Genomic DNA, 25,020 nt, shown 5'->3' with positions numbered 1-25,020 from the left:
CCATATGTATTGTTTGCTAAGGACTTTTCGCTTGGATGCACGATGACCCAGCGTCGTCATCAGAAATGTGAGCCTGTCGTGCAAATACAACAGTTATTGATCACATGGATGTGTTCCTCTTGATCTTTGATCCTTACTGTATATGCAGAAGGTGAGCTTCCGTTTGTGGCTGTGTTTGCTTGCATTGCATACGCACACAATCTATACTGAATGTTAAATCTCTTAAGTGTTATGATGGCTTTTTATGGATTTTACAATTCAAGATTTTAAATGCTGCAGTGATGCCATCAAACACACCTTTGCATAACAAATTCCCCTTGCAAGACAAATGTTCTTGCAAAAGCTGCAGATCAATTGATGATTGCTTCATATTACTTTTAAATGGACTGTGAGCAATTGAGGGAGGACAAGGATGTGAGACAGTTCACTGAAATAGCTCCAACTATTTTTTTTAGAAAGCTGGCAGGCTGGCTTTATGGATGCTGCCGTACCAAATGCCTTGAACTGATTGTGATATTTGGTCCCGCCTTGACCAAAAAAGGAGACCCAGAATAAGCTGTAAAATGAGCTCAAATCCAAAAAGAAATGTTTGGGAATTATGTAGTTATTATGTAATTATGGTTGTCCATTAAAATGAAAATAGCCACTCTTGTACCATCAAAGTGTCAGCATTACAACTTGTACTAACAGTAGCAGTTGTGAAGGTAAACAATTAAAAAGCTGCTGAAGACTAACCCCAATGCATTTATTGAAGCTAGTTAAAATGCTATGAATTTGAAGGTGGAAAGTCATAGAACGGCTTGTTCCTAATAAGTTAGAAAGTTTCTGAAACTGCAGCCAGCTTTCAAGAGTCGAGTTGAAGCCACTTCTTTTATACCATTTACCCAAACTCTTTTGAACAAAGCCCTACCATACACTAAAGGTTTTAAATTCTGTCTGTGCAAAAGTTATGCTGGAGTTAAAACTGGCTCAGTAATTGATGATTGATTATATTGGAAATGTAACAAATATCCGACAGAGTCCCTAATCTTTAACATGCAAATCTTTGCACTGCACAGTTTTTGCAAAATTAACAACAACGCTAGTTTCGTTATATAAGCACATGACACATTATAACTTCAAACAAAGAAGCACACTCACATATTAATAGCCAGGTTCATCAGCTTGCTTCCCAGAATGCAGTGATTAAAAAATATAATGGCACATTTTGAAAGCTTTTAACCCTTCACAGTGATGACAGAACATTCAGATGCAACCCCCGTCTTATGAATTACACAAGCAGTGTACTCCCACTCGCTGTGCTGCGAGAACCTCTCACTGCCAGCTTGAACTGCTCCTCGTGGGTTTTGTCTTTTTCAGACTGGGTGGACAACAGAGACACTGAGCCTCCATACTGCCTCAGGCCATTCGGCTACTAAACTCAATGGGGCAACAGCAGAAATCCATTCATCTAATGTAGGAACCGCCTACACCAGGGGTGGGCAAACTTTTTGACTCGTGGGCCACAACAGGTTCTAAAATTTGGCAGAGGGGCCGGACCAAGAACAGATGGATGGAGTGTTTGTGTGAGCTAATATAAATGACACATGAAAGCTATTGCATTAAAGGATTTGGCCTTTTACAGGTAGCATTACAGGGAAAAGGTCAAATGACTGAGGTTTAATTATAATACAATTTTATTTAATAATATAATTTGGACAGGTATGGCGGGCCGGATTAGAGAGACCAACATATGGCCCCCGGGCCTGGGTTTGCCCATGCCTGGCCTACACAAATGTACTTAGCCTTACAACTTTGCAACCCTGGTTTTTATGACTGATTGTAATTTAAAATGCATTGAATCACATCCAATTTAATTGACCTGGATTAAAGCGAATTGATCTGAACCAAGATAACTTTGAAGGAAAATTCAGTCATCCTGCATCCCTATCACCTTAGAGCGGTAGCATCGCAACTAAACACCATTGCAGTATTCTTCTGAAAAACTGCAGAAGCATAAATATAAACTGCATCTGCTTCTCTGCGGTTTCAAAACCACACTGTGATAGCTGGACAGGATGTGCTCTATAGAACTTCTGTTGAACGGGATGAGGCAGTGATAGGCAGTGGAAGGCTGACTCTTCGGTTTCTGCAGGAAATAAAGGCATTTTTGTCCATTCTTCACGATTAAGGTCCAGTCGAGTGCCCAGCTGCGATCATCTGGCAGGTGCAGTCTGAAAAATGTGTTACTTCTGACCCTCTCCACCTTGAAGTCGATAATGAAAAGTGGAGAGTGATCACCTGGTGACCATCTGAAGTCAGCAACCAGCTCACAGTGAAGAGATAGGATGTCACTTCACAATCCAACATGGTGTTCAACATCTGCTCTGTGTGAGGTCTCCTGATTATTGCTGATGACGCCCATTTTTCACATTTCAGGTTTCCAGACAATCAGGCCTCGTGATGCCTTGACTTTCCTCAACATTTGTAGCTTTTGACTGACTTGAAGGATGCCTAAAAAATGTACTTGCTGAAAGAAAAGCAAGATATATAATAATATAATACAACCAACCATGTCCCACATGTTGCTCCTGCCCCTGCGGCACGTCCCAACCACTCGCCAAGTTATATGTTAGAAAATGAATGAAGTTGATTCCTACATTTGTTATAGTCAGGTAATAAAAATTCATAAATATAACAATACAGCAACCATTAATACATACCTTGAAATGTGTCCAGGTGAAATGTGCCCCTCAAGACAATATAAACTGGGTTCCGCAAAAACCACGGAGAGAACAATTAATGATAACGAGCAGCTATCCCTGTCCCTAAACCATAATGAGATGGATTTAGAATGCATGATTCCAATCTGGAATTCCACAGAATCTTTAATTTAGCATGGCATGCATTACGTTCCAATAGCAAATGAACATATTTTGCAAGTAAGAAGTCATTTTCTTTGAATTAGTGTGTTAGAGGTTAGGCAAATCGCTTCACGTGCAGGAAATGACAAAGTAATTATTGAGACAAGTGCAGCATCCTGAAGACCTGCTTTATCTCAGCATTCAGCTGTAAAAACAAACAGGCTCAGCCCCCAAATATGACTTGTCATGCCTTTGTTAGAGAGCATGCAACACATAGGACTATAAGTCAACTCATCATAGTCAGTAAGAGGATTTCCTACTATAAATCCCACCCGTGTATTGATTTTTTGCTACACATAGGACAGAAAATAAGTTTTGAATGTTGTATCAGATGCTCCAGATTCACGCTGTGTAAGATTTATAAGATTAAAAACAAGAAGACCATAATGATAATTTATAAATGAGTTTTGTCTGCTTACTTTAGCTCCCAGGGAGTTTGCGTAGCCTGTTTAGCACTGCTGCTGCAGCATAGCTGTGCTTGAGGAGTCTGTTTTTTTGTTGTCAGCAGGATTTTTTTCTCCACTGCTGCATAATTCATAACTCTGTCCTTCACTTTCATATAGTTCTACTTGAACGCAAGTCAACCCCCTACACACAGACACAAAAATAGATTTTAGTTCACAGCATCCTTTCCCTGCGATAGTGCAGCTCAAAAAGACTTGTAAACTCTACCATAAGGCTGTGTTAATTGGGGATAAAAGGTTATGGTAAATCAACTTTTCAAATATGGCATGCCTTCAACATTTGAATGTCTTTCACATTTACCAAAATCAAACAAAATCTGTGCCGTTGGCCTTAACATGACTGTGGTGTCAATCGCTGCAGTTACTGTAAAAGAATAAACACGAAAGTAGTATTCTTATAAATATTATATAAAGCAACAATTGTGTAATTTAAGAATAATATTATTTTCTTTTTTCATGTTATGACATCTTGTCCAGCATAGGAACCCCAATAAAGCCAAATGCATTGTCCATCTAAATATATTAAATCTGTCATTGCAATGAATGTGTTCCCAGAATCGGTCAAATCATGTTGCCATTAATATTTCAAAAACGCTAAATGGAAAAAGATGTTCATATGGTCACAGTGTCCAAATAGCTGGCCTTTTTTCTAAACAGGTAGTATATATGAGAGACAATGTCCTATATCACATCGGGAAGATGGCTCTATTTCTTGTTGAGCCATTTATCTTACCAAAATTGTTGAATTCATTATGGTGACAATTCCTGTCACTATAATGAAATGCCACCCGAAGATTGGCCTCTGGTTGGACTAGAGTGCAGAGATATCTAACTTAATAAATGTAAACATTTCACTCCTGAGGAAACCCATCCTTCTTCTGCAAGTTCGTACTATTCATCGCACTGTTGTGGCTGCTGCTGCTGACGTGCAACCACTTTCCTTTAATTGTGCCCTTTACACGTTTAGAAAAGGATATGAAACTTTGATTAAACGTCATTATGGACCAAACCTTTATCTTAAGTACCAGTTAATGTTTCCATTGTAGCATATTATCAGGTTGAATTGGCTATCGGTTTTAGATAAATGAGTTTCGAGAGAAAGGCCGTTATTGATCACAAATATATACCCTGATTTGTTACCGTTTAATCACTTGCATTAAGAAATTAACTGGAACCATCCCCAAATTTTGCTTCCCTATATGATATTTAATCAGAAAAAAATAAAGATGATACATATGAAGTCAAATCAATCCTAATGAGATTTGAGGAATCAATCTATGTAGGCGTTTAATACATGAAGCTGCTGTTACAATATGAGTACAAAAGCAATACATTCACAAACTGAATTGGAAAAACCTCCTCAATGCATTCCTCTTAAGAAGGTCCCAACACATTTTGTCACTCTCCATTGCACAGTGCTGGAAAGGTTTTGATGAGATATATGTCACTGGATTATCTCACCTACATCCCTCCAAGGCTTTTACTGTAGGTCTGTGACATGGACACAGACATTTAGTGCAACTCCCAAGTGTCGCTGGCAGCACAGCAGGGCCTTGTAAGGCTCCAGGAAACACCATCTATCACTGTCGTAAGGCCAATCATCCACATCAGCAGGCCCTCTCTTTCAGCGGGGACCATGACACCCATTAAGCAGTCTCACTGACCCTGTTCTGGTATATTTTATCTCCCTGTTTTTATTTTGCTTTGCCATCTGTGGTTGCAAAGATTACAGTAAAAACATCAAGTGTAAAAACTATCAAATTTGTTGCTTTTTTATTTTATGCTTCTATTTAAAAAGACTATGCAGAAACAATCACAAGCCCAATGTAATTGCTCATGACCCTAGGACATGCTTTAAGCTAAGTGGTAATTGCCTACTAGTGTCAAGTTAGATTTGGATACTTAATGTAGCAGTTGAGGTCATTCAGAATCGCAATTGCATGAATAAATGATCTGTTTCTGTGATAAGATATATTAGACAACATAACTTCAATACATGCCGATGATTGAACATTATGGCTGTGTCAAACTCTGGAAAACTATACACCGCATTGTGGAACCCATAGGATTTTTTTTTTTCCATGTGAAGACAGACTAATGAGGAGCAAAGAGGACAGTGTCCAATATTTATAAGCATAGAAATGCATATATTACAAGGATGAGATGAACAGAATACACTGGGATGCTTTAAATCTCTGACTAAGATGAAATACAATGATAAATCAGGCCTCCAAAATATTTATAAACTTATCTGCGAGCGACAGCTGGCGTGGCAGCTGATTAGCTCAGTATCATGCTGGTTTAATCTTAATTTTATGCAGTAAACACAGACCCAGTCATCTGCGTGTGTCTCGACTGCACAGACAGGGTGGTGGTCAAGATAAACAAAAGCAATCCAGATACCAGTTTCATCAACACAGTTAAAAATGTCTGATTCAACATAGTTGTGCACATTTATGAGGCAGTTCTTGACATGTGTTCCCTTCACAAAGCTACGTTTTTTTGCTGCCTTCATTCATTCATTTGCCCAACCGCTTTATCCGAAAGATGGGTCACAGGTGTTGTCAGAGCCTATTCCACCTGTATATGGGCAACAGGCGGGGTACACCCTGGACAAGCTGCCAGTTCATCACAGGGCCTCACATTGACGAACAATCATTCACACAAACACTCACACGGACAATTTAGAGTAACCAATTCACCAAAGCGGCGTGTTTTTGGTGGTGAGAGGAAGCCGGAGAACCCAGAGAGAACCCAAGTAGACAGGGAGAACATGCAAACTTCTCAAAAAAAAGGCCCCAAGTTGGATTTGAACCCGTGACCTTCTTGCTGTGAGGTAACTCTACCCACTCAACCCAATCTAATTTGTCTAAGCATCATATGGTGAAGCCACCACAATCTTCGATGCTTTCTTTATAGTTTAAAAAAAAACTTGGCTAGAAAATTTGTTAGCAAAAGTTGAAAATCACTAGCTGGAGTGCCTAGTGAACCGGGAAATTAATTTAAAGCCATGTTGGACATACGAAAATGTAATGCTGCTCATTTTGGTCATAGCCTGTATTTGTTGCACGCTTGCATTGTACTTTCAACAGCCGGAAGCGCAACCATGAAATCCAGATGCAATTTTTTTTATTAGTGGTCAATCAAGGTGGTCACAAGCCTCATAGTACAGGCTGAACTTCTGCCCACACTGTTCCCTCAGCTTGATAATGCAGATTCCAATGAGGGAGACCTCAGGTCTTATCATCTCGGTGCAGATCATGAAATAGAACGTTAGTTCATTCAGTTTGATGGAGCTTGATGTTCTGGCTAAGCTGGAGAGAACACGCCTCATTCAATTTCTCTGTTAAGATGATCTCTGGCTGCATACGTCTGGAAATAGTCCTCTACACCTCTGGACAGTGGTTCAAATCAGGTCACACAGACATGTATTTGTTGACCCATGTCGAAAACTGCTTAAAAGCAGGATCATGCATCATTTTCTTTGGTCGTTCACAGGGCAAATGGACATTGTCGTCTTCCATGTGGATGGTCATGCGTATTTCATAAAAAAAAAAAAAAGATCCCAAATACTTCCTATATATGGGACATATTGTCCTGTTTTGTCATAAAAATATTTTACAATTTAAAATATATCACCACTGTTTAACTGAATAAATAGTAACTATTTTATTCATCTAGTAACATTAACTTTGATGGATTGTGTACATTTTTCATAAATGAGTGCATGACTGCAGAAGACAGCTGCATTGCCCCAAGCTGAAGAATAAATGCTCTCGCGCCGTCCCTTTCGAAGCATTGGCTGTGAGGAACTCTGTCAAACAGCAGCGCAAGAAAACATCCTCAGGCCTAAAAACCATAAACAGGATTGATGTCTGCAACTGAGACGTTTGACTTTATCCGGTCGAGCTTGAGACTGATCATTCAGCTTCATCGAGCTGAACGGAGGCTTTGACCGAATTGTTTTACCCCCTATAATATTTGCTTTACCCGTTACCAGCCGTTATCAATGGATGCTACCGTTTGTCCCAGGAAGATCAAATCAATAGCATTATTATCTTAAAGCTACATTATGAGGTGCCATTTAGCCTGAGGTGATAGTATTTCTTATTGGGACAGAGTGAAGGTTATAACACAATTTTCTGTACGTTTGGGTATTTCATGGAGAGGTCTGATCCAGGCTCACACCCTCCTAATGGGACAGCATCACTTTATTAATCTGTCAACATATGAATATGGAGGATTTTCCAAAATCAAGATTTACTAACAGATTCCAAAACAACTGAAGCGCTGTACAAAACATGATCAAAGATAAAGGAACACAATTGTGTCCAAGCGTGCCCCTATTCCAACGTGTCTGAAACATGTTGCTGCCATTAAATTTAGAAGAATATAATTTCACAATTTGTTAAAGCATAAACTGCATAGGATTCCAAGCTAACCCAATAGATATGCAGAATGGCAGTCAAAATAACGGCTCAAATATAAAAACACAACTACAGCGCACAGCTGTTTACACTGTGGGTTCTTCTTTATTTATAATAATGAATCAATCATAACGTGAATTTAATTTACGCTCACTGGTGTTTGTTATTTTAGGAAAAGTAGGACTCATCCTAAGACAGTTGTGTTTGCTTAGCACTGTGCCTGGAGGCATGAGAATCCAGCAGTATGAATTTATCATGAGTTGTCTCTGTGCTCCATTGGATGGGTCTGGTGAAATATCTCATAACATCCATGATACCCACTCAGTCATGCAAACTGTTGTTTGCCATGAGTTGGATGTTCATACTTGATTATGTTTAAGTGCATTCATTGCAAATTGAATGCTTTCTTTATTTTTTACAGACTGTAATCAATCATAATTTAGAAAATAGCCAACCGACAGTACCTCTGCTTCTTTTCTGGATTTTAGGAGTTTGCAAATTTTATAAACATATTATTTGATTGAAGCTGACAAAGAAAATTATTTTTTAATGGCTTACGATTCTGGCAATTATGCTTATCATTTGGTGACAATGTTACCAAAGAAACACATTTATTTTAATTCTTATGGTTCTGGCAGATTATGCAATTTAATAGATTCATATTTTCATTCACAATTCGTTCATGCATTTTAATTCCATGTTATTAAATAGAGGGCAACCATGCATCTTTAGAACACCCTCTATTTTGCTCTAAGTGAACAACAATCTAGGAAAAACAAAAGTGTATAACCATAAAAGCACTCAGAGTGCAGACTTCTGCCAAGCAGCGCATTCAGAATCAGAATAGATTTTATTGCCAGTGAAAAGGATTCCTAGGAATCTTTTTCCTCTGAACCAATGTGCTACATGAAACATAAAAAATCGGATGAAAATAAACTAAGATAAAAAATATCTTAGTCTATTATTGTTATCTTATAGTTATCTATAGTCAACATTTGCATGTGTGTTTCAGACTTCACCAGTGAGGGATACATCTCAAATCTAAATATGCAGTCTCTGACTCAGTTTCCTTACTCCTTGGCAAGCTGTGCTTCTGGGGTGAGCATGGAAATGAGTGACTGTTATAATCGGCAGCAGTATGAGCATACTCTCATTCCTAGTCTCTATTTATACAAAGATATTGGGCCTACCTGCCACATTCATTTACCATCTATACAAGAAAAGAAGAACTAGGGTGAAACCATTTATCCCAAAGCTGAATTTTTAATACATAATTAACCCAGATTCTCTGTGTTACTTCATCCTATTATTCCCAGAAGTTGGATGTAACAGAGAAGCATTAAAATAAAATGTTTCACACTTTCCCTGATTCATTACTTTGTCATTTCAAATATTATAAAAGTTCTGCTCAGACTTGATTCCATCTGAATCATGAGATTTTCAATGGAAATGAGGGCACAGAGACTTCAGAAGCAGAAAGGAAGTCAAATCAAGAAGAAGAAGAAGAAGAAGAAAATTAAAATGCATGACCATGTTTCCCAGAACCCTGGAACACCACATACATTATATAAAGTCTACTATGTAATGCACTTTTGTTGTGTGCTGTTGCCAAAAACCTTCATCCACAATGATGTTTGACAGTTGCACCAACTGTCTTTCTCTGTGTCTCATTACCTCATTTTATTTTTCATTTCACACAGGACCTCACAAACAAAAGAAAGAAGAAAAGATTTAATTGCCAATAAGTGCACAAGACAAATTACTGGATCATCCTGGAGGACGGAAGACTGAGACCCTGCTGTATTTAATTGAGTAAATGTTATCTATCTCTGTTGTAGTAAATGTTGATTGCTGATTCCATGTCCTGGGTGAATACTTGGATGTAATCAAAACAACCTTATCTAATCATTAGTTTAAAGATTACAGCAAATTATGGCAACAGGCTTCAAGAGGAAAGGCCCAGCAGTCAGGAATTACACTAAGTGTTGCAAAACACATTGGTTGCAATAAAAGCAAAGAATCCACTGCTGCTTTGTGTTGTGGACATTTAGTGAGTGATAGCAGCAAGTACAGAAGCTGATCATGGAGATTAAACAGAAACAATTACAGTATATGTCTAACCATCTACGACGTGTTTACTCAGAACCTCTGAAGATTCATGACCATCACTAGTGTGCTGAAGAATCAGCCACAATCAATAAGGCAGCCTTTGATACAAAAAGGGAAGAAAAAAAATAGCTTTCATGTTAAAATGCACATTTCAAGCCTGGTGATTGTGTTTGCAGTTGACCTCACATAAAGGAGCATTTTTTGTAAATTAGTTAATACTGTAACTTCATCATGCCTCAAATAGATAAAGAAGAATCAAGAAATTGAGTCAGGTATTTTTCTCAGCACATCAATACTAAAAGGTTAATGAATAATTAATAGCTCCATTTAATGCTAGAAGAATGCAGATGAAATACTGGACCAAATACCTAAAGTCATTTATACCCTACATTAATATAAATTGGAAAAGGAGTGCATTAATAAAGATTGGCATTTTCTGTTCTGGTCAGTTTAAATGGTCAAACAGCATTCATGAAATCCAGGATTAGAAACAGCATTGGCCAGTTTCGATACAGACTTTGGGGTTTCGGTTCATTTACAAAACACAGAATCCAGATCCTGTTATAGACATGTGACACAAATCACTGAAAGCAGTAAGTTCAGTGGCATTCATTTTAGAAACAACAACTATGACAACAACAACATAATAAATAATAAGTAGAAAAGCACCTCCGGCTCCCTATATTGTGATTTACATCAAAAATAATGGCTCTACATTTATTTGATCTATATATTTTGATTCCTTAACCATGAAAACAAACCTTTAGCATTTGTGTTCATGTTGATATCATTATTAGTTTAGAAGTCTTTCACAAAAAGCCCACGTTCAGTAATGGCAGATTCTTCTGGATCCGGATCCATAGCTTTTGAAAATGCAGCAAATCCATTTGCCCACTACTAATTCCACAGTGTCTTGGTAAAGGCCAGCAAAAACAGAACCTCCTTTGTGGAGGTAGTAAGAGAGAGATCATTGAAAGTGTCCAAAAACAAAATTGTTTTGTTGTGAAAACTTACCCCGATTTCAACTGGATCTGTCTCCTCAGGTATTAAAGATAGAACTAGGGAATACGGGACGACGGATAGAATGTTAGAGCCTGAAAATACTCAGGAAACAGAGAGGCTATTCTGGCAGAGGCGGGAGCTGATTAGGTGAGATGTGTAACAGGTGCGTCTCTTTCAGTTCAACAACATAGCAAACCTCACTAAGAGGGTTTCAATGTTAAACTTTCATTCTAGGGGTTTGTCAACAGTCGTTAGCAGGCCTCTTTGTATGGCATCACACAAATAAATACAAGTCGAATCTGTGAAATTGTGAACCTCACATATATTGCATAGTGTCATGTAATAAACCTTGATATACAATTTAAAATAAAATTTGCAGAGAAATTATTATTACTCAATATATTTACTTTTTTTTTTATTCTTACCATTCTCATCCCTGTCATGGTGGTTAAAAACGCCTTCCACCTACCCAGTGGTTATGTGCCATATCTACCCACGTTAAAGCTCCCTGTACAGATACTTAAAGGATATGATCACATTCGTTACATTTTGAAAAATGGGGAGATTCCTTCTTTTTCTTTATAAAGCCTGCTAAAGATAATGCACTTCCCTATTTTCTGCACTTCCTCATTGAGGTGAGCATTGAAGTGGATAATTAAATGTAAACTGCCCAGTGTAATTTGTCATGTCATGTGAAGGACCCAAGGCATTTTCACAGCAAGCAGATGCTACTCAGCACTTCGCTAACAAAATCTTTCATGTGGGTCACAGTTTTCTTTTGCTGTTGTTTGTGCCAGATGGCTAAATTAGAGGGATTTGCCTTTCAAAAACACCTTTGTTCACATTTTCATAGCTTCTATGTGTAACATTAATGGGACCCAAGCATGTAGATTTGTTGCCTGGATGCACCAAATGTTCAGTTATCAACAGTGATGTTGTGGTTATACTGGATAAATAATGGGCATGTCTTGGTTAGGATGAAGAAGACAAAAAGAAACGCTTGGATACATAAAATGACAAATACGAGTTACATGTTTTTCATCATGATATAAAAAAGGTTAAAACATAACCTGCAAGTATACATTTTGTACCTGAGCAGTGGCTGTAATTATAGATTTTGTTTTCCATGATTCCTTCAGTTAAAATGCCGATCAGTATGTCTTCCATTACATAAAGAGTTAACACTGTTTCCTTGGTGCATTATGCAGGCACATGTAGCAGATGCAGAATGTGTCTTATGAATTGCATCTAAATGGTCTGTAGCTGCCGTTCAAGGTATATCTAATATTTATGTGTAATTAATTTGACTATAAACATGGAAGTAAGGGGGGAACCAAAATTTAGTTCCGCATGTTCGTGTACCCCCACGGGATAAGATTATTTGCGCGCTCCATGAGCAAAACTAGGCACGCAACCGTCGATGTCTGCAAAGGGGCAAGTCAAAAGAACTGGACCAAGAAATTGCAAAGTAATCTCTTTAAGAAGTCGTTAAACCTCATCTTTACTCCCCTTGAGTCTATGTGGCCAATGAGGTACAGTTTGTTTGCTTTTCTGTGATAATTAGTGTTCATGTGAAGCCAATCTTTAAGCCTGTGATTTTATATTTGTGCTGATTTGTTTAATGCGCATTTATATGTCATTTGTTGTCAGTTCTAATCCGTAAGTTAATTTAAGTCTTTATATTGTATCTTGTTTTAGTTCTGACGGCATTGTTTGGGCATCATTCGACACTATTGGGACAAGCTCAAGACCTGTTGTCCAAATAAATGGCAGTTAAAAACCAAAGAACGAAGTTGATTTTTGATTGAACTCTGAGGGAGTAACATGGTCATCTCGTATGTTATTTTTCTATATGCTGTTCTGTCCTACCTGTTTGTCAATGTGTGCACGCCTGTTTGGTGACGTCATCGCGCGGCTGTATTGTGCGCGCTCCGACCAGATATGCTTTGGATAAGGTCGGAGGAAAGGTGTGTTGCAGGAGAACGAGAAGCACACACTGACTGTATTTTGTTTAACAGCAATAAACGACTGAAGCTGAGCACGGTCTTCTGGTGGTCCTTGAAATAACAAGAACACAACACAGAGGGAACAACCACAGACGGGTTACACACAGATTAGCTTGTGGTAGTTTCATGTCTTGATGGGGGGGGGGGGTTCACACACTGAAACCAGGTCCATAATACTGCTCAATGAGCTGCATTGTACTAACCTGCAAAAATCAATAGCCTGAGCTATAAAGCTGTTAAATAATTGGTAATAAATAGACTGATCAGCACATTAAGAGTAAACAGGCAAACTGCCCATTAATTATCCACACCCTAATATAAGATGTTGAAATTGGCCTTTTCTTATCAAAGCTAATGTTGTAATAATAATGATGTCAAGTGTACATTATTTATGATACTGTTTTCATTCATGACATCCATTTTAGCATTCTGTGTTTATTCCAATATTATTGAATTGAAATTGTAGAATGTGAAATATGGTGTACATGTGGCTTCCCTATTTCCTCAACATTGTGTATAGTATAAATAGTGAAAACGCCTTCAATTAAATTATTCCTTGATACTGTTGACATTAAATAAAGTTTTGCTTGGGGCTTTTATGTGTTAAGCCATTACTGAAAGTGTGAAGTTTTGTTTTCAAAGTAATTTTGATATAGTAAAAGGAGATGCAAAAAAGAAAAACCTCCATTGCTCTTAAAGGTAAAGGCTGTCTGGTTTAGCCCACAGCGTGGCTGCTACATATTGGAGTTTATTCTGTGAATGCTCTTTATATGAGATAATAAAAGCAAAAGCTGTAGCCTGCAGTAAAACTCATGCAATCTCTTTTGTCACCATTTGCATCAGCCTGAAATCACATTTTGACCACTTACTGCTTACTTTTACAATTCAGCGGGAAACATATAAGCAATATGGGCTCAGAGAGCAGACTTATTCTTCTGCAAACTCTGTTCTGTGAACCCACTGAATGAGATTGTTCTTCTAATTGGTCTTCTTTGGCATGTCACTGCCAAAATAACAAATGTCACTTTAACCCACAAAATACACCACATACAATTTACAATTTTTTCCCACAGTAAGAGACACTACAGTTGACTTCAATATTGAAATTGAATCTTCTTCAACCATCCAGAATCACAAATCACATCTGAAGAAGGCCTGTGTGCAATGCAATGTCACAAAAGAAGAGGACACATTGTGTAATGTAATGTGAAATCTACTCACGTTTGTAATGCTTTCAGCAGCACAAGCTAAATTGTATTTAAATCAAGAGAGAATAATGGTGGAAATGATTCAGAATGTTTATTACATTGAATGTCATGTGTTTAATAGTATGTCAGAAAGTCTTATACTCGTCCGATAGCTTGAGATCGGAGAGCATGTGTTCTGAGAAGCAGCAAGATGATTATCCCCCGTCTGGAGTCACGACACTGGTGGTGGTGGTGGTGGCTGATGACCCTGGTGATGACACAGACTATGATAGCAGGAATATAAAATGAACCACAGAGAATGAATGTGAATGACAGAGAAGGAGGAGAAATAAATTATTTCCTGTGTGTCAAGATTTATTCTTCCCTACTGACTATTGCAGTAGGGAATCTTAAAGATTGGTGGTCGTGCGCAGTCAGAACAGCTGCCATTATTGATCCACTAGACTCTAATGTCCTTCTGATCCGTATCACTGTAAGGCCTTATCAGTGACATACAGGAATTTTCTTTGATGCTTATAGTCTCCACTAAGGTTTTGGATATAAATGCCAGAATGGATCAAGAATATTAATAAAGCTTCTTTCAAGCCCAACTGAATAAAGATAGTCAAGTATAACCATGCAAGACTTAGTCATCACATAATCATTGTATAATGATGTAGGATTTGGCTTTGTCTTGTGCAAGTGGCCACATTTTGTATTTTTAAATCAAAACTTCATAAATCTTTAAAAATTAAAAATATACCTTTTCCTCCCGTCCCTTCAGCTGAAGTTTCCAAAAAGAACTACTTCTTCTAAAGATATATTCATTTAAAACAACACTGTCAATGTATTAAAGTTCTTATATATTTCTGACTTCATTCCCATTATTCATTTGCAGGTATATTTGGGTCAGGACTTTAACAATATCACAATATTAGAGAATCTGTGGTCAGATGCTCTGCTCCTTCTCACAGCAACTCAGTTTGAATGAACAAGATGCAGCTGTTCCCATGGCAATGCCAACTCTTAATTTTCCTTTATATGTATATGTTTTGTTATGTCTTCATCCACTTGTGAGCTGAAGTATTTCCGCTGATTAGCCTGTGAGTTTTATTGTTATTTTAGTGCAGAAACCTGAAGCCATCTCTTAAAATATAGAAAGAGATTATAGAAAATATTAAAAAGATATCCAGTATAATTGCCACTTTAAAATTTGTTTTATATTAAAAAGGCATGTATAAGCAAATATGTGATTGGTCTTCTAGATATTCCAAAGGGGAAAAAAACATAAAAAGTAATATATTCCTGCAATATTCAGACAAACAAGTAATTCTTGAGTAATTATTTGAATATTATGGAAAAGATGCTTTTCAAGATATGAGAGGAAGAATATTCTTCAAAATATCATCTGTTAAATTGAATAGATGATTTTACAAAATGTTATACAGATGCAAACTGAAGTGAGGCGATTTGATAAAATGTTGTGTTTCGACAGCAGAATGTTTCAGATGCCGTCGTCTTGGTCGAGACAGCAAACCTTACTTTTTGTGTAGGCCAACTCCTTGCATCAAAGCTCTGATGCCTTGAGACAATATTTTTAAGAAACCTAATCTAGCCCATTTAAACTTTTGAAATCAATGCTAGAGTTTATGTAAATAGTTAATGATCTTGCATGGACTCAAATCTGCTAAACACTCGCAGGATCCTGAAGCACAACACATTCACCCATTCAAACACAGTTTTGTACACGACTGTCGTGCAACGTGCCGATCTGCTCGTCGGGAGAAATACAGTGCTTACAATTCACAATTTACGCCTATTATCACACACCATTGAGCTGCAATTTAAAGCTTAAGAGGTTCAGTATCCTACACGGGGGCATTTCAACATCCAGTCTGATCTGAAACCACAGACATTCCAACAAGTGAACCCCTTTAGCTCATGAGCCTCAGAAATAAGGCCCCATCAGCCACTTACAGTATAGCCTTAACGCACGTTGCCATCAAGTTCTGGTCATGGCTGTGGCCACATTGCATGCTACCTTCTGTTTGACTTCAGGATAATCATAGCAGTTCATTTCGATTACAAAGAAGCTCTAGTTATCAGTTGATTATTATCTATGTTACAAGTCAGGCTGTTTTCAATAAAAACTGAAGTTGTAGGCCTACATACTATTTGCATAATATACTGTTGTCTTTTGTCGAAGGCCAGTGACTCATTGGCAGCATAGTATATAGATTCATTGAAAATATTAATGTGTCTCTGAGCCTTTTAAGTCTCGCCAAGTTAACACTTGCAGAACACCTAACCCCCCCCGCCATATCAAACAGCAGCTGCAGAGAAACCCAAAGCCACCTCAGCCTAATCCAATTTGAGTGGCCATTGCTGTGGGCGATGCTGGATGGAACATTATGTGAGGTGGATAGAGCTTTTTCCTGCGCATTAGTGGAAAGGGACTTATCATTCCACTTTTGACTTTTGCTGTGAAAAAATGAAATGGTCAAATGGTATGGTAATATTTTTGCTGCTATGTCCCATCACATGGCAATTTGAGTATTGAATTGAATAGTCAATCATTCATCAGTATTAGTGACACAGAGAAGATAAGTCATATTTTCACCCATAAATGAATAATTAACAACAACAAAATAGTTAAAAAAAACTATTATTCATTATTATTCAAGCTCCTTGACCTTGAAATAGAATTCTGCATTTCTTTGATGCGCATGATGAACAATCTCAGTTTCTTTTGTGCTTGACAGACTGTGCATAATTTAGAAACTGATGAATTGTCTGATGAGTCTGACTTCCAATGACAGATAAGGTGCAGAAATAAGCTTTTTACTAATCCATGCGAAATATAAGACATCTGTCACTTGCAGTCGCTGCCAGCTTTCTGCCTCACAATCTCATTTGGCACCCGAAACTAAAGATTTCTGTGACAATCTTTAGATTACTCTGCTGTATTTCTGTGTCTGCGCCTTCATGGTACATGCACTTTATTGTTGCTGCCAACATATCAGGGGCTCCCTGTGGTACAAATGTCAGGTGGATGCTCATTCCGTCCGACAGAATTAACTTGCAGTCAGCTCAGCAGACAGTGCCTCCAAATGATAGGATGCACCATCAGGAAATTATGCTATTCACCTGAGCTTCAGTACACTGAGTACAGCTCAGATATGAACAGAGGCACTCCGTGGCATTGTGATGACCTAACAAACATGTCGGAATTGTCGCGTGAGAGAAAATAAGGCACAATATGGAATCCTGTTTGACAAGACCAATGACAAAAAAAGCTTGAACAGGAATCATTAATTTGTTTTCACACTCTCAAAACATACTTTATATTCTCTCACCTCTTCTCGTTGCCCCTCTGTTTTCCCTTCTCTCACAGCAGATGGTGAGAGGGATTCACGCCTGCGCCAGATGCAGACACAGAACAGGTAGCATTGAACGTAGTACAGTCATTCAAAACAATTCACTACAGTTTTATTGATCACATTTCACCAATGCTCAATTTCAAGAACAAACGTTTTCTTGCACGGGCAACCTGCAATATTATCACTACTTGACACTTTTGTCTTATTGCAGCAACTGCTGCTTCACAAGTGAGTTCTAATGATCAGAAATAGATGCATTCAGTGTCTTGCCAACACGTGGCAGCAATACAAGTGTCTCTGTATGTGTAGCGCTGAGGTTTTCCTCATTGGAATACTGTTTTGAAATTAGTCTGGATGACAAAGAAATGGACTCACAAAGGAAGAGGAAATGTAAGACGGACAGCAGAGCATTAAGTGCACGGTAATAGGGTAAGGGCGTTAGAGCTCCTCAACAACAGAAACATCCCATTATATAAACAGAGGAATAAGTTCGCTTTTAAATGATCTGGGAATGAAATATGCTGAGAGCAGCTCGCAGTGATTATGTAATGTGTTGATGGTTCGTTTGACAACAATTTGTTGAGAGAGCTCCGGTAGAGTAGATTTTTTTTTCCCCTTACATCACCCCCCCCCCCCCCCCCCCCCCACCCAATTAAGTCGGTTCAGTTGGTTTGATTGAGCAAATCGTATTTCTTTAAACTGTGAAACGGAAGCCTGAACTCGTGACTAAATTGAGAAGTTTAAAGGCGATGAGATGCAGTCGGACTCTAAATACAAAACTGCAAAGCTTTGGCACCCTCTGCTGTTAAAGGGATTTCCAGATGGCAGCTATTCACACAGACCTGTTGTAGTACTGCAAACGTAGCAGAGGGCAGGAAGAATGCCCAGCATCTTGGCACAGGCAGATGAAAAGACAGCTTCTTTTATGGGATTTTAGGACACATTTATGCTCTATTTTGCCCTCCTGTTCAGATGCTTTTGAATCAGCTGTTCTTTAGGACATGAAACCGAAAATACTAAAACGGTTTCTCTAGTTTCGTTTCTGTTGTGCATCCTGTGTGATGACTCCCAGGGGAATGCCAGACTAATTGTTGTTGCTGATATTCACCTATTACCTCCCATCCCATGCCCTGGAACACTGCATGTTTGATCTTACGTGTTGGCTTTGCCTGCATGGTGCATAGTGTGCTCTGGATAGGGAGAGTGAACAAAGGCAAGCATTAATTGGTGGCACTGGATCCCCAGCTTTGTACCTGCTGTGGGCCCATGCCATGCACCGGTGTGGTAAACCCATCATCTCTCCAATCCACAATCTCCTCTGACAGGGCCAGCAGCACCAAGCTCCTGCTTATCATTTATCATCCCTGCAGATTGGCTCGTGTAAAGCACAACAGGCTGATGGGTCATCCTCATGCTGGGGACCTGGCTGAAATAAAGCCGTGGTGAGATGTCGGCATGATTGGAGCACACTTCTAATGAATCTAACACGTCATCGTTCTGCAGTATAAGTGCCTCAGACAGTTCCAATATCGTATTAGCACACCTGCACAGGCCTCAGGAGGGAAGAATAGGACTTCTTAGTGGTGTTCCCCACTAATTCCCTTGGAGATGTACACTAGAGATTACCCCATTAATATATCCCACCGCTCACTGGGGGGCGGTTAGCTCCCCTCTAATGCACAGCTGTAAGATACCACAGGTGGTAGCAGAAAGCACCCTGGTTGTTTTTCAGGACTAATCGGACCAGTTTTGTGGGTTCTGTTGGCTGTAATGACACACGTGTGGAGTGGTGTGAGCAAATCATTCGTCCCATTCTGAGTGAAATGCTTGTGTGCTGTTAAACCAACACTCCGCATCTTCACCTCGGTTCATTTCTTGTGGCTGTCTGGAGTTGATCAAAGGATGGTGGTTGACAAGCCATGATTAAATGATTCTCCTTTGTAGTTCTTATGATCTTGGGCAAAGCCATAAATACACACTTATGAGCACAGACTGTTGTCCTGAAAAGGTCAAACCCACCATGCTAATAAATTATAAGGCAAACAGAAATGAGCTGCTCTATGAACCAGGGGGTGACTTTGTTGACTCATGGGAATATTTATTTTCTCTTCTAAAGATTAATTAACTTAATTCCATATAAATCCAAAGATGTCAGATTCAATATTGGCTGGTTTTCATCTGCTCCAGAAGAAATATGGCATCAAACACAAGACAGGATTCACTGTTGAATTGTATAGAAGTAATATGCAACAGATTTTAAAGTGGATTTTTATCTTAATAGAAATAACTTTTGTATTTCCCTCTTTGACATCCGTCAGCTCAGCTGTCTCTGTTACTCATCTCCCGGGATGGACGGACTCTGAAAGGTCCTAGTAGATATTGTGAGGTGAGTGAATCGTGCCAGATACTGTATTTCACCGGGTTTATTAAAGTGCACAAATAATCATTTGAATGGCATTGTTAAATAGCACCTGGAGGATTTCATTATTACAACCTTTAAAATTACAATTTAATTCATGCTGCTGCCAAATACTTTGTGAGTGTTTAAAACCCCAGCTTCCCTCTCTAAAGAGCAAATTCAAGAGCAAATTTTTTACCAGAAGGGAAACACGCAAGATTCTCTAAGTTGTGTGGTGTGACTGAAATGCGCTGTCTGCTTGTGTTGACAGAGGCACAGTTTACCATTACCATTCATGCTGTTGAAAGCAGCTCTCTGGCCAGATGTGATCAGTGGAGGCAGTGTCTCCCTCCAGCCCAGATTGACAAGCCAGACCAGACTCAGGAGATGGATATCACAAGGGACAGCTGAGCTGCAGGAAACCAGTGGCACAGACAGATTTCAGCCAGCCTCATTACAGTGGACAGGTTGATTCAGGCAATCGCTTCTCACTGGAGGTTGACTCCTGAGCACTATTTGCGTAATACAGTGTACAATGATGATTATAATATAGTTCCCTGGCATAAATGTTAGGGGATGTATGAGTTGTGACTGAACAAGTGTGAGGATTTATAGTTAGATGTAAACACATTTCCATTGTGCATTATTTCAGACAGGCAACATTAATCAAAGGTAATGCAGTGACGCAACAAATTGCAAATTCATTTGAACTTTGAAGACTTCATTCTCAAACTGCATTGCACGTTTAAAAAATTATAAATGAATAAATGCACCAGATCAATTATCATCCATGCACTTTGTCTGTATTTCAGTATGCTCTCATGTGTCTCACTAACCGTGAAAAGACCATAATCTCGCCACATTAATCTTTATTATTCAGTAGCGCCACAGAAGAATTTAAATCACCAACCATATATTCAAGGTCATGCAATAAAAAATAGAAGGAAAAATAATAACATTTTACACAGTTTAATAAATCATAGTGTGTGTCACCGATCAAAATGTAAGTGGAACACTCAATATTGATTGAGATATCTTTATTTTACTTAATAAGACCATACTGAATACATATTTCATAACACATCCAAAAGCACTAAACGGATTCAGATGAAAAATGTTGCCTGTTCACTTCCTACATTTTCTATGAATCTGGAGATTACGTATCCGAAGGCAATAGTTTCCATCCAGTGTACATTGGGAATACAAACTACACAAGACAAGTAGTCTTCCTCAAAGCTGCTATGGGAGGAAGCAGATCACTGGTTTCAGATGAAATGCACATGTGCACTGAGTTATAGAAGACAACCACATTACACACAAGACAAAATTAGGAGAGATGTGTTCCCTTACATTGACAACATTAGCTTTAATTACATTTTTAGTTTCCTAATTTCTTCCTTTCAGTCATCCTGTGCAACTGGGCCAACACTGGTGGCATAACCTCCTATGACTCACTGAGCTCCTCCTTCTCGATCTAGTTGTTCACGTTATAAATATATCAATAATTGCTCTCTCATCCCCGTAGTCTTGTGCTCTTTTCCCCCTCTGTTTGTCCCTCTTTGTGTCTCAGTTTGCAGTTCCTTTTATTCGTGGCGATGCAGAACCTGGACTGTCAATCGCTAGTATTAGCATTTATAGCTTTATATAGCTCCTTAGTCAGTGGTTTCATCAGCAGCCTATATGTTGTACATCACTGGATGGAGTGTAAATACATTATGTTTTTGCTTGCTCTCGCTCGCCCTCTCTCTCTCTACCCAACAGGCCCTAATAGTCTTAAGTTCTGTTCAAGGTTTCTGCCTGTTAAAGTGAAGTTTTTCCTTGCCTCCGTTGCCGAAGTGCTTGCTCTTGTGGATCAAGTTGGGTCTTGTCTTTCTCTGCAGGTCTTTCCCTGCACCTGTAAAGTGCCTTGTGATAACTTTCTGTTGTATGGCGCTATAGAAATAAAAATGAATTAAATCGAATTGATTAATGCAAATATAACCCTGTCACTTTTGCAATCTGGAATAATTTATTTTATTGGTCTGCATAACATACCAGTAATAGTGTCACAGCAAGTTTTATTAAAATAATAATAATTATTATCTTAATAATAATAATAATAATAATAATAATAATAATAATAATGATAATAAAATCATGTCTGCTAGTGAAAATTAGAGTTGCGGTTATGATGACAAATTATTCAGTGTTTGAAATGTTTCTTATCAGTTCATTTGAGCGATTATGAAATAATTTCCATCTCCATTGTGTGCCAGGGAGGCTAATTATTTTATCATAGCAATTTTAATTAGCTACATCTCAGAGCAGTCCAAGGAGTTGCAAAAGCTGGCCTGTATGTGATGCTTTTCACAGGAAGCTTGACACGAAATAATGAAAAGACACAGACTGTAGAGGATGTTTATTCCATGTTTTACATAAAAAGGTGTCTTAGTTACTCACATTATTTGATATCTGAAATATATCTTAAAGGTATAGGATTATAGAGCTTCAAAGATTATACAATTAATCAATAATATGTCTATAGCCTGCATCAGTCTGTGGTTCCATTAATCTTCAAATTGCAATTTAAAAAAATATATATTTCAGTAAAATAATAAGGAAAAATTACAAACAAGTAATTACAAACACAGTCATATCTTTAGTAAATCCAGCTCTGCTGAAACTGAAAAAATACCTGAAATTTATGGTGAAGTCAATTTCATTTCAGTAGAGGAGGCATTAGTGCTTAAACTGGATGTGAGTAGATGCGGATTGGAAGGAGATTGTCTTGTTACTCATGATTGAGCTTTCACTGCATCCTATAGAACACAATAGACATGCTGATGACAGCGACAAAAATATAACATCTACGACTTCAAATTGTTAGTGTTTCAGTTCCGCCCCATTTCTTGATCACAGGGAAAAATAAATGATAGATGGACAAATGAATGTGGCTGATGATTTCTTTGAAATATAGTTTTCTATCAGAATTGATCATTACCAAGGTGATCAATGATCTCTTTGATTAGCAAGGGCACAGCTCTATATTCCTGGTTTTTCCAGAGCTCTTTATCAGCATGATTTCTCTGTTTTTTCTACTAAATGAATCACACAGATACAGATCAGTCATCCGTAGTTTGTCCCCTGTACAATAAAGAACCCTCATGAAATGATGAAAATTATGATTTTCTTGTCCTGAGTGGGCTGTTTCATGTTAATTGACACCAGCGCTTGTAAAATAAAGCTTGAGTGCGGTAGGTTTACGTCTGCCATTCAAAGTCACTGTTAAAGATGGAGTTTTAAAGTCAGAAGGATTGTCAGTATGCAGTAAGTAGGCAGTGGCTCATGGAATATTTACACAGCCAGGGATGGGAGTTTGCTGGATTCTAAGGCATGGTGGTTGGAACTGCATTCAAAGGAAACAGATAAAGGCCCTGAGGATTCGTGTGGTGCAGTATTGTCTCTAAAAGAAGAAGAAAAAAAACCAGGAACAATACTGTGAAAAAGGCATGGAAAAGGCAAATAGAAATGTGAGGGGAATGTAAAGCAGAGCTGTATGCACCAGATTGCGATAGTTTGGGTCACACATGCATGACAGACATTAGATATGTTTTCTGCAGGATAAAGAAATTGTGCGTGTTGAGATATTTACATACATGCATACAGGCATTTACAAAGCTCAGTAGCAGTTTTCCTCACATTTTTCCTTTCTTGTTTTATAATAATCTTCTTGGAAGTTATCTGAATTTTGCCTGGTTTCCACATGTAACCAAAATGAAACTGGTTTTAATTCATGCTTATAATGAACCATTTGGTATAAAAAAGTGATTCTGTTGCAAGGAGATTTGGTCTGGATCAGTGATGTCAGCAGTATCTGTTTGAAGTGAGTAAACAGCAAGCTGTTATATTTAACTTCAAAAAGACCTGAGAAGGAAAATCATGAAAAATACTGATAGGAAGTGCATTTTTTTTTTATCACGGGGATTACGCGACTCTGTCAAAGTCCGATTGGCTGTTTTATGATAGAGCAACCACTGATGACGCAAAAGTCCAATGGAATGTTAAATTAAGAATATTTTTTCTCTATTATAATAATTATCCATGTTATGAAGCTCATTTTTCATCAATAAATGTCAAAAACATGATCAAAACAACCAAATGTTTATTTTCAAAAGCACCAGGCATTATAAGAAGTACATGAAACAATTAAATTACAGACTTGAGCGCCTCTATTATCCTCCAGGCCTCCCTGTGTATCAAACCCAGCAAAACCGTGAACCTCCTGGCTGCTCGTGTGTGTTTACATTGAAGAATCAGCATTATTATTTCCGCCTGAACATTCTGCTTATTCCAGACATATTTAAAGCCTCTGAAGCAAGACGACATCCATCTCCCTCTGATTGTGAATACTGCATCCACTCTTGAGAAGCTCTGCTTATTTGAATGCCGGCCGCTTTGAATGGGTGCCTGCTTGCTCAGCTGTGCAGTTAAAATAACTTTACAGTGATTAATTAAAGACAACATCTACACTATTTGAGCACCCAGACTCATTTTAAGCATCATCATCTTTACTCTATAAACGCTCCATTGTTGGCAGGCTGTCATCAAGTAAGACAACATTTATTTAGGCATAAAATCAAATGGAATACAAATTCCAGTCATCCAAATTAACAAGCCACCTTCAGATAAAACCGGACTCCGATACAACCCCTGGACTTCATTTTCTTTATAGACCCATATGCATTATCAACGTCACAATTACCATTTTAGCTTTCATTTCCTTGCTGTAAGATACAACTGCATGGTTTAAAAGTAGTGCAGTGGAGGTGATATCACCCTTATACATCATTTTTACACTGTTGACTGACTTCGGATTCCCCTGATTACTGCAAAGACGCTGTAGGATCAGCAGTCATATTTCACCTGCAAACACCACGTAAAGCAGACTCTGATTGGTGTCTCTGAGAGAGATGTTCCACAGTGGACATCAGAGTGCAGCATGTCAGCACACGATGTGTTTCACTTCATTTATCAGGCAAGGTTATCCCAAAGTTCAAGTCGGGTTGTAAGTCAAAAGATTGTGGCGCAGCTAAAGTTCTTTTAATGGCATGTTGCATTCCTAAGTGTCTCAGAGTTTCTCACTCGATGTCACAATGAAAGCAAAG

The sequence above is a fragment of the Brachionichthys hirsutus genome, unplaced genomic scaffold (genome assembly GCF_040956055.1).
Source record: "Brachionichthys hirsutus isolate HB-005 unplaced genomic scaffold, CSIRO-AGI_Bhir_v1 contig_797, whole genome shotgun sequence".
Taxonomy (NCBI): Eukaryota; Metazoa; Chordata; class Actinopteri; order Lophiiformes; family Brachionichthyidae; genus Brachionichthys; species Brachionichthys hirsutus.
Note: the sequence above shows the minus strand (reverse complement) of the source record.